General features: G+C 36.4%; 1 long non-coding RNA gene across 1 annotated transcript; it reads left to right on the top strand.

The window, feature by feature from the left end:
• The first annotated feature begins 2 nt into the window (after positions 1–2).
• LOC121725628 lies at positions 3–5,001 on the top strand. The gene is made up of 3 exons (XR_006035413.1): positions 3–46; positions 3,343–3,494; positions 4,184–5,001. It is a non-coding gene; the product is annotated as an uncharacterized LOC121725628 (long non-coding RNA).
• The last annotated feature ends 5,856 nt before the right edge of the window (positions 5,002–10,857 follow it).

Genomic DNA, 10,857 nt, shown 5'->3' with positions numbered 1-10,857 from the left:
CTTGACGCTTCTCTTCGAGGACGAGGAAGGGGCTGCACCGCCGTCTGTGAGTACTATCAGACATTATTACTTTCGAACGAAACCAAACCCCACGCTTCCTTTCGCTGCCGCAACCGGGCCATCGCACATCCGCCCATACTTCTGACATGATATGCCCATGACTGAGCGAGGGACTGGTGAGGGTATACCACCAGTCCCTCGATCATTCATGGGCATAACCAAAGGGAGTATTAGGGGCACATCCACTTCTGCAACTTTTGAGCGAATACAACAGTTCTTCTCTCTGGCGAGCGTCCGTGGCCTAATGGGTAGACCTCTGGAGCGTCCGTGGTCTAATGGGTAGACCTTTGGTTGGCACTCTTAGAGGGAGCAGCCTCCACCCGGGTTCGAAACCCGGGTGGAGGCGTGTACCTATGAGACATTTTCTGATCTCAAGTACATAATACGGACCCTCGTACGGTGAAGGAAAACACATCGTGAGGAAACCCGCACATAGTTGGTCCCAGACGTATTGACTAGTTCTTTCCTCTGGACTAGGCCGACTTTGATGCGAGAATGCCGTATGCGCTTGGGCAACCATTCGGACATTTAAAAATCTTGTCCCAGGCACTAAAGTATTTGAGTTGTGGTTACTTCGCTCTGGAAAATACTGTATAAATCATCCATAACGGATGTAAAGGCCTAGTTTTTTTTTCTCCCTGGCTATGGAAATATGTAGGCTAAGTTCAATCGAGGAGAACTCTTTCTCCGCTCTCTTCTTCCCTATAGAAACAGCCATTCTACTAGAACCCTATCTAAATGTAATTCCATAACCTTAACAGAAAGAAAAACACGTGTCGGGTTTGCTAGAAACGAACTCTGCTTTCTGGAGATCTCCCGTCTCACCAGCGAGCTGATCGGTCAGGGCTGTAGCTAGAATCAAATTTGAAGTTGCTAAACGGTAGGGCGGAAGAAAATAATCGGCCAAGTGCGAGTCGAACTCGCGCATTAAGGGTTCCGTTTTTAAAGGTTTTAGAGCAAAAATAGGCCAAAAATTGTGTTTTTTGCCTTTAAAATATTTATTTTAATTTTTATTATTAAGGTACACACTACACATAACTGAGGATTTTCTAAAATGTCAAGTGTCTACCTGTTGACATTATTAATATCGAGCAAAAAATGACGAAAAAATCACGACCCGATGATGAATGATGCCGGGACGAACCATAGACGTGCTTGGTCACACCAAAAATCTGGAAGCCTTGAGGATACGGTGACTGCTGCTAGCTCTGGCGTAGCGCTGCTCGTTGAAGCGGGAGTGGCTGGAGGAAATTTTAAATGCTCGGCCTTTTAAAATCTAAAATCGGTGGAATCCGCTTGTGGAAAGCCGATTTAGATGTGCGATTTAAATAGCGCCGGTCTTCAAATCACGTCGGATGTTTGATCACGTCGGATTTTTGTCCTCGGAGGATCACGTCGGGGTCACCAATTTACCTACCAGTGTGGAGGTAATAGGAATTATTTAAAGAATGATTTACCGTGACCGTTTATTGTAGGTGAGTTACAATTTTGCGAGCTTAAAGCGAAGTGTCTTCCTAATTACAAAAAGATGACTATTTATATAAAGTTGATGTTTAGTCATTCCTGTACAAATTGGGAATGGTGCCGCGGTCCTAAGATGATGCAACCATGAGTGACAAATAATAATTTGTTAACTATATTATAACTTAATATAAAATATACAATATGTAGGCACATCATTCCTCCCCATGAAAGAAAAGAAAATCCATTACAAAAGTAATACTTAACTAAAAGTTAATTTACATGACAAATATAATAATTATTATGATTAAAATAAATAAGTTTAAGTTAATAATATTTTTGAAATAAATACATACGACATTATCAACAGTAATGTCCATACACGCTGAATAATTGTCTTTTTATTTTACCACTGCACTGTGCTACTATTTATTCACCACTTTTTAAAACTAAAATATCACTTTGCGGTCACGGATGAGTTGAGGAAGGTTACGGCATAAAACGAACCGTCGCCTTAACGAGTCGCCCGGATCGCGTTCTATGGATATTTGGGTCAGATGAGATGCTCTTTGTTCCGGTGTGTATTAGGAGATCGGGCTTTGTTGTGCATTCTTTTTCCTTATGCGGTTGGGTGTTCGTAACCAATTCATCATCCTTAGCTAGGAAAGCGGGTTTCAACCGGTCAATAGAAATAAGTCTTTCGTCGTTAGCAATTTTTATCTTGAAACATTTTTCCCCCCGTTCAATGACTCTGTAGGGTCCAGAGTAAGGTGGTGTGAGGGGTTTTGTAACGTGGTCACAGCGAACGAAAACATGAGAACAGGACTGTAATGCTGGGTGGACGAAGATTTTTTCTTGCCGGTTCGGTTTTCTCTGAACGGATGATAATGCTTAAAAATGTTTCCTTAATTTTTTTAAAAAATACGTCATCGAGGTATATGGTTTTGTCGGCTCGAAAAATTCTCCGGGCAGTTTGTAGTTCCGTATGTTAATTCCGCTGGAGAAATTTCTGTGTCATCTCGTAAACTGGCCCTGAGCCCTAGTAGAACTGTGGGTAACTCCTCAATCCAGTTTTCTGTGTTTCCACGAGCCATCAAAGCTGCTTTCAAAGTCCTATGCCAACATTCAATTTTGCCATTTGCTTGAGGGTGGTATGCGGTAGTGTGAATTCTCTTGATTCTGAGCCGTTTCGTTAAGTTTGTGAATAAATGTGATTCAAATTGTCGACCTTGATCTGTACTAATTCTTGCAGGACAACCAAAACGTGTGATCCAATCCTTGTAAAGAGATTCTGATACACTTTCGGCCGTTATGTCCTTGAGTGGTATAGCTTCTGGCCATCCTGTGGCTCTGTCGATGATAGTCAGTAAATATCTATAGCCTTGACAATAGGTTAGAGGTTAGAGGTTAGAGGTCCCACAATGTCCGTATGAATATGTTGAAATCGGTTACTTTTAGGAAATGTACCGAGTGGCGAAATTGTATGACGCTGAGTTTTTGACTTCTGACGTTCTATGCAATTCTTAGTCCAATGGTTTATGTCTTTGTTCATGTTGGTCCAAAAATATCTATTTGCGATCAATTCTCTTGTAGCGCGTATGCCGGGATGTTAGGCGAATTGTGGGTACCGCCACACTATCAATGATTAATTATTAGTTTATGGGTAAAGTTGTGTAATGGGGGGCTACATAAGCTTTAAAATTTGGCATAAGTAAAGTTTAATTTATAATAACTGTTAACGTATAAATTAAGCCACGGATTTCCGCAAATTAACGCCTGATTCTAATAACTAACTTTTAACGTCATATTTTATATTTTCAGGCGAACCAGTAGGTAAACCGGTATCTGTGCCAGCTCTGCGTACCCGTTGGTGGCTTTTGCGGTGGTGATCGTGCCTCGGACACAGCATACTACTGTAACCAGAGTACTCTCAATCCTGCCAAGTCGCTGCACACACTTTACAAAACCTAAAGGTGACATTATACTAAATCAAATATTTCTTAATTTAGTCTCGCATCACAATAAAAATACATCAGTGTCCATAAACGTTAAACAACACTCTGTTTGGGTCCACGCTAAGTTCATGAAGGACATGTATTATGGGTACCCAGTGCCCAACCTGAGTACCTACCTGTAATACCCTGCGTATGTAAAGTAAAACCCGGCAGGAAATAAAATATACCGTTCATACTTTTATAATGTACATGACGGAGGTAACAGTGGGCTTGATCATTCTTCATCCATCGTAGATTCACGAAACAATAGGCCGAATTGAAAGTAAGAATTTAGCAATGATTATTATTAAAGATAGAATCACATTTAAACGTTCACACTAGGCACTGATTCAAACGGATTAAATATTAGGAACACGGCGAAGTCAGCCAACGTCCGTCCTCTACTGCGCTCACGTCAAGAGTGACTCACTCTTTCAGTGAGTGATCGATGCCAGCCTGACATGTGCCATCTCCCATCTGTCAAGTTAAATTTGACAGCTGTCATCATAGTCCCGAAGCCAATTGAGCAACTGAATACGCCCAAAGCCGTTAGGTTCTGACGTTCCGATATTTGTTCTCCGACATACATAATATTATATTTAAGATCTATATTACAGCTTCTAATAATTATTGAAAATTTTATATTAAAATATTCGGTTTCTTTTCAGTGTCACGCCGAGCGCAGGAGGATCGTCTTGAATTGACAGTTGAAAATAAAGTGTTATACTTAATATTTTAAATATGGAACCAGCAAAGTCCTCAATCATATTTCATACTACGAAAGGGGATTATTCTATGGAGGAATTAATGGCCGCGTCGACAAAAATGCTTGAAAAATTTAATATCGATTACAAAAATAAAGGCAGAGAACAGGCTCAAAAAGAAGGTGAGGAGGAATTGAAGAAAAAATATTGCATAGATGAAATCTGTGATACATTACTACGTAACTCCTATTATTGTATGTTATTCAACATGAAACTTCGCAAAGGTCGTCTAGAAAACGAAGAAGAATCGCAAACCATGAAACGCTTCGAAGAAAAACCTGCTGCAATTTATATTGTCGATACAGAAGATTGGGATAATATTCGTCTTTCAATGGAAAAAGATAAAATTTGTTATACTTCAGCCAAAAAAGTGAAAGGCGAAATAGAAATCAGGGTAACGAATAGTCTTCAACATCTCAAAGTGCTCAGTTACTTTTTACAAAAAGGAATTGAACACAAAACATTTTTATCAAGATTTACACAAGAATTACCGGAGTATATGCAGGAGATGCGACGAAGAAAAAACAAAGCCCAGCGTGATTGTCAGAGGTATCCATCCCACGAAAACAAACGCTTATTCAATCAACTTGCTCGAGATTATAAACGAGAATTAGCAAATCTTAGATTTAATGAATATGAAAATGATAAATCCTCTATTTTAAACAATAATTAAAGTGTCTTTGGAACTAGCTCTAAGGGTCGGTTGCACCAACTTACTTAACTATAACTGTAACTTTAACTACAATGCAAAATGTCAAATCTTTGGTAAAAGTCAATAATGGACGTCATATTTAACGTTGACTATAGTTACAGACTACGTATAGTTACAGACTTAGGGCCGGCAGCGGCGCGAAGAGGCGCGGCGAGGCTGGCAGAGTCGGCTCGCGTCGCCGCGGGCGGCCGCTTGTGGACGCTCGTGGCCGCTGGCGGCCGCGCGCTACCTCCAGAGCGCCGCACAGGGGATCGAAAATCGAGTTTCATAGACATAGGAACTTGAATTTCCAGATGTCATTTTTTGGGCTGAAATATGTTCTCCTAGTTGTTATTTCATAATAAAATGTAAAAAGACTCATCTACGTGTAATAATAAGGGAGTAATAATTTTTTAAAGAAATTTTTGTATGGATATCTCTGGAATCGCATGGTTGGCCGTTATATCCTCACACACTATTATAGTACTCACATTTTGGCATATTTTGTATTACGGCACCATTTGCAATTTTTTTTCTTAAATTCGTCAAAATTATAAATATTTATTCTATTTGTATTTGTTGAAAAGCTTATGTTGTGGTTAAATGAGGTCTCTTTCATAATATTTTAATACCATGGAATCACATAATTGGCCAAGTGAGTAGTTCCGTACCATTATAGAGCAAAATTAGGTCATAAAATGAGTTTTTTCTGTAAGAGTCCCACTAAATTTTATATTTTACTGTAATATTATAATTAAATATTAAAGTACACATATAACTAAGGATTGTGTAAAAAATTCAAGAATGCAAAATGTCAAATCTTTGGTAAAAGTCAATAATGGACGTCATATTTAACGTTAACTATAGTTACAGACTACGTATAGTTACAGACTTAGGGCCAATTCACACCGGATCGGCAGCGGCCGGCAGCGGCGCGAAGAGGCGCGGCGAGGCCGGCAGAGGCGGCTCGCGTCGCCGCGGGCGGCCGCTGGCGGCCGCGCGCTACCTTCAGAGCGCCGCACAGTGGATCGAAAATCGAGTTTCATAGACATAGGAACTTGAATTTCCAGATGTCTTTTTTTGGGCTGAAATATGTTTTCCTAGTTGTTATTACATAATAAAATGTAAAAAGACTCATCTACGTGTAATAATAAGGTAGTAATAATTTTTTTAAGAAATTTTAGTATGGAGCCGACATGAAAAATGAGCATAATATCTGTGGAATCGCATGGTTGGCCGTTATATCCTCACACACTATTATACTACTAATTATTACTCATATTTTGGCATATTTTGTATTACGGCACCATTTGTACTTCATTTTGGTTAATTAAAATCTGTCCATTGGTACTTTATTTTGGTTAATTAAAAACTTAATTCAAATAGAAAGAAGAAAGAAATTATTATGGTGATATAATGTTCCCTCTATTTTTCTAGTGTTTTCCAGTGTCCCCAGTAACAATTTAAAACTTCCAACTGAATTAAGTTAAATTGTCTGGAACTACTTGACATATTCTATTGTTTTTTTGTTAAATGATCCGTGTTCTTTACTTTCATAAAAAAATTTAACTCCCTTATTATTACACGTAGCTGCGTCTTTTTACATTTTATGATGTAATAACAACTAGGAGACCATATTTCAGCCCAAAAAAATGACATCTGGAAATTCAAGTTTTTATGTCTATGATACTCGATTTTCGATCCACTGTGCACCGCGCGTCCGTCGGCGGAAAGTGCTCGCGGCACCTCGCGACGCGTTCGAGGCGCCTCGAGGCGACGCGCGCGGTCGCGGGAAGCCACGAGCACTTTCCGCCGACAGTCGCGCGCGGTCGCGCGGCGCCTCGAGCACTTTTGAAGTTTTCAAGCGATACTAGTAGTTATAAGTATGTAAATAAAGTTTAAAATTATTTCACACTAAAAGTGCTCTTCGCGCCGCTGTCGGCCGCTGCCGATCTGGTGTGAATTGGGCCTAACTCCCTTATTATTACACGTAGCTAAGTCTTTTTACATTTTATTATGTAATAACAACTAGGAGACCATATTTCAGCCCAAAAAAATGACATGAAATTCAAGTTCATATGTCTATGAAACTTGATTTTAGAGCCACTGTGCGCCGCGCGTCCGTCGGCGGAAAGTGCTCGCGGCACCTCGCGATGCCTCGAGGCGCCTCAAGGCGCCTCACGCCGACGCGCGCGGTCGCGGGCAGCCGCGAGCACTTTCCGCCGACGGACGCGCGGCGCCTCGAGCCCTTTTTGAAGTTTTCAAGCGATACTAGTAGTTATATGTATGTAAATAAAGTTTAAAATTATTTCACACTAAAAGTGCTCTTCGCGCCGCTGCCGACCGCTGTCGATCCGGTGTGAATTGGCCCTTACAGTTGTATGATGACAGCGTTAGTTCCTTTTTTCACCACGTTCATTTAAAGCCTTGTCGAGCTCAAGGTTATCGTTAAATATGGCGTCCAGATTTGACATTTTGCATTGTAATTAATGTTATAGTTATAGTTAAAGTAAGTTGGTGCACCCTGCAACCCACCCTAAGTAATAATTACTATTATTGATTTAATTTAAAGGGTTTTTATATAAAAAATACGCACCTGAAGCCTTAGATATATACTTACTTAAACAGTTTGTATGTAAATTAAATGTAAACATGTTGTAATTAAAAAAAAAACAAGTAATTTTAATTTCGTTATTTTTAGAAAACCACACTGTTTTTGCTTTGTTGAGTACTGATATTCTTGTTTTTATTTATAATTAATTGATAGGTCTGTCATTTAGTTAAAAAAATTCTTGAGTACTGAGATTCTTGTTTTTATTAATAATTAATTGATAGGTCTGTAATTTAGAAAATTGTGTTTTTGTAACCTTAAAAAAAATATTTTAATAGCATATATTAAAGCAAAAATTGATGAGTACTGAGATTCTTGTTTTTATTAATAATTAATTGATAGGTCTGTAATTTAGAAAATTGTGTTTTTGTAACCTTAAAAAAAATATTTTAATAGCATATATTAAAGCAAAAATTGATGAGTACTGAGATTCTTGTTTTTATTTATAATTAATTGATAGGACTGTAATTTAGAAAACTGTGTTTTTGTAAACTTTTAAAAATAAATATTTTAATAGCATAATATATTAAAGCAAAAATTGTTGAGTACTGAGATTCTTGTTTTTATTAATAATTAATTGATAGGTCTGTAATTTAGAAAATTGTGTTTTTGTAACCTTTAAAAAAAATATTTTAATAGTTTTACGTGCTAGGTTTCGAGGATTTGGAGAGAAAGACCTGGTGACTCTCTTGAAGACTTTATTAACACTGCACTAAATACTAGGTCACAACACTTAGCACTAAGTCCGAACACTAATCACTAGGTCCAATCACTAAGCACTATCACTGTCCTAGGTCGTAGCCAAGTCGCAGGTTTCACTGGTTCACTCACTATTGATCACTTGATGTCGCCTTGAAGATCGCTCAGATTGAACTGACTTCCGGGCCTGCCTGCGGCTCTTTTTATATGGCGAGACGAATTCCAGAAATTTCCCGATTCACGTAAACAAGTAAACAACCGTGGGAAATTTCTAGGAGGCTCGGGCATGTACCACAATAAAACTGCCGTCCTTGCGATAAGTGCAGTAAGTTGAATTTAATTTAGACCTTATGGACTCAGTCATAAGGTCTAAATTCAAACACGCTAACAAATAAAGGGTAAACACGTAAACAAACATTAGACCTTTCTAGAAGGTTCGAGTATGTACTTGCGCACCACGTGTCCGTATACCATGTACCGTAACAATAGCATATATTAAAGCAAAAATTGTTGAGTCCTGAGATTCTTGTTTTTATTTATAATTAATTGATAGGACTGTAATTTAGAAAACTGTGTTTTTGTAAACTTTTAAAAATAAATATTTTAATAGCATATATTAAAGCAAAAATTGTTGAGTACTGAGATTCTTGTTTTTATTAATAAATAATTAATTGATAGGTCTGTAATTTAGAAAATTGTGTTGTTGTAAACTTAAAATAAATATTTTAATAGCATATATTAAAGAAAAAATTGTTGAGTACTGAGATTCTTGTTTTTATTAATAATTAATTGATAGGTCTGTAATTTAGAAAATAGTGTTTTTGTAAACTTTTAAAAATAAATATTTTAATAGCATATATTAAAGCAAAAGTTGTTGAGTACTGAGATCCTTGTTTTTATTTAAAATTAATTGATAGGTCTGTAATTTAGAAAATTGTGTTTTTGTAAACTTTTAAAAATAAATATTTTAATAGCATATATTAAAGCAAAAGTTGTTGAGTACTGAGATCCTTGTTTTTATTTAAAATTAATTTATAGGTCTGTAATTTAGAAAATTGTGTTTTTGTAAACTTTTAAAAATAAATATTTTAATAGCATATATATTAAAGCAAAAATTGTTGAGTACTGAGATTCTTGTTTTTATTAATAATTAATTGATAGGTCTGTAACTTAGAAAATTGTGTTGTTGTAAACTTTTGAAAATAAATATTTTAATTTCTTAAAACTGCCATTGTTTATTTGTATAAGTACTACATTTATCAGCTTATTATACAGGGTGTAACAAAACTATGTCATAATACTATAGGGCAGGGGTCACCAATTAGTTTCGGCTTATAATCAACTGATCACCAGAAATAGTAACATTTCGCAGACAAAAATAGTAAACGATCACCAAAATACAGACCACAATTTTAATGTAAATTGATAACCAAAGATTTAACATCTTAAAACCAAAAATAGTAAATGATCACCAAAATAAGTAAATAATGATCACCAAAGTTAGTAAATGATCACCAACATTATACTAGCATTTTAATGTAAAATGATCACCAAAGATCTCGCTATCATATTTATGCAAAATGACTCCAAATACTCAATCTTCATAATTTTGAAGTAGGTGCCAGTTCCAAAGTTTCAAATATTCTGGCAAACTGAAGATTCAGCTATCTGGTACCGACTTCAAAATGCTGAAGATTGAGTACAGAAATAGTTGAGTTTTAGCCGAATACGGAAAAAGGCACTATTAGGTAGCAAAAATTATTTAATACTTTTTAGTTCATAATATTATAAGGATGTTATTATTGTTTTTACCTTGGAAGTCGGTTTTAATTTTTTGTTAAAAATAATAATTTCGCTCTTTGTAGTTACCTAGTAAACTATCGCGTACTAAACGAAAAATTATAAATGGCACGTGTAATAACTAGTTTAGCAGTTAAAACTAAGCAGTAAAGTAAACAAAAATGAGTTATAAAAAATAATGAAATGGATCATTGAAAACATTATTGAACAGTAAAATAATTAAATGAGCGGTAAAAACACTTTAATAACACTTGTAATGTATATTTACGAAAAATATCCTAAAACAATCACAAAACACCGGCTAGTTGACGCCATATTGTAAACAAAACGCACCTAGCGCCGCGGTGATGAGCGCTGAACTAATTCAATCAAACGGCGGCTTTTGTATCAGCTGTAGTGTTGAACTTTTCGAGCGACTGAAATATTCAATTAAAAAGCTAGCCGTGAGATTGAATGGCTGTTTGGTTGAACGGCTATTTTAATCAGTTGGCTGCGACATATATTTTATCTCTGTTGAGCAATATACCAAAATGCCCATGATCCTTCGGAAATCCATTATTATAAAAAGTATTAAAAATATTTCCAATTTCCATTATCTGGTACTTACCAGATTTAAGATAAGATTTAAGATTTAATTTAAGATTTTTATTATAATTTATATGTGTATCATATTATAATAAAAATCTTAAATATAGTATGTATAGTTTAAAAAATATATTTCTGTTGTGACCCATGAACATTGTAAAATTTTTAGTCCATTGCGTCGTCAGGATCCGA

This window comes from Aricia agestis, chromosome 3 (assembly GCF_905147365.1).
Source record: "Aricia agestis chromosome 3, ilAriAges1.1, whole genome shotgun sequence".
NCBI classification, from domain to species: domain Eukaryota; kingdom Metazoa; phylum Arthropoda; class Insecta; order Lepidoptera; family Lycaenidae; genus Aricia; species Aricia agestis.
The sequence above is the reverse complement of the archived record's forward strand: the minus strand, read 5'-3'. Positions and strand labels throughout refer to the sequence as shown.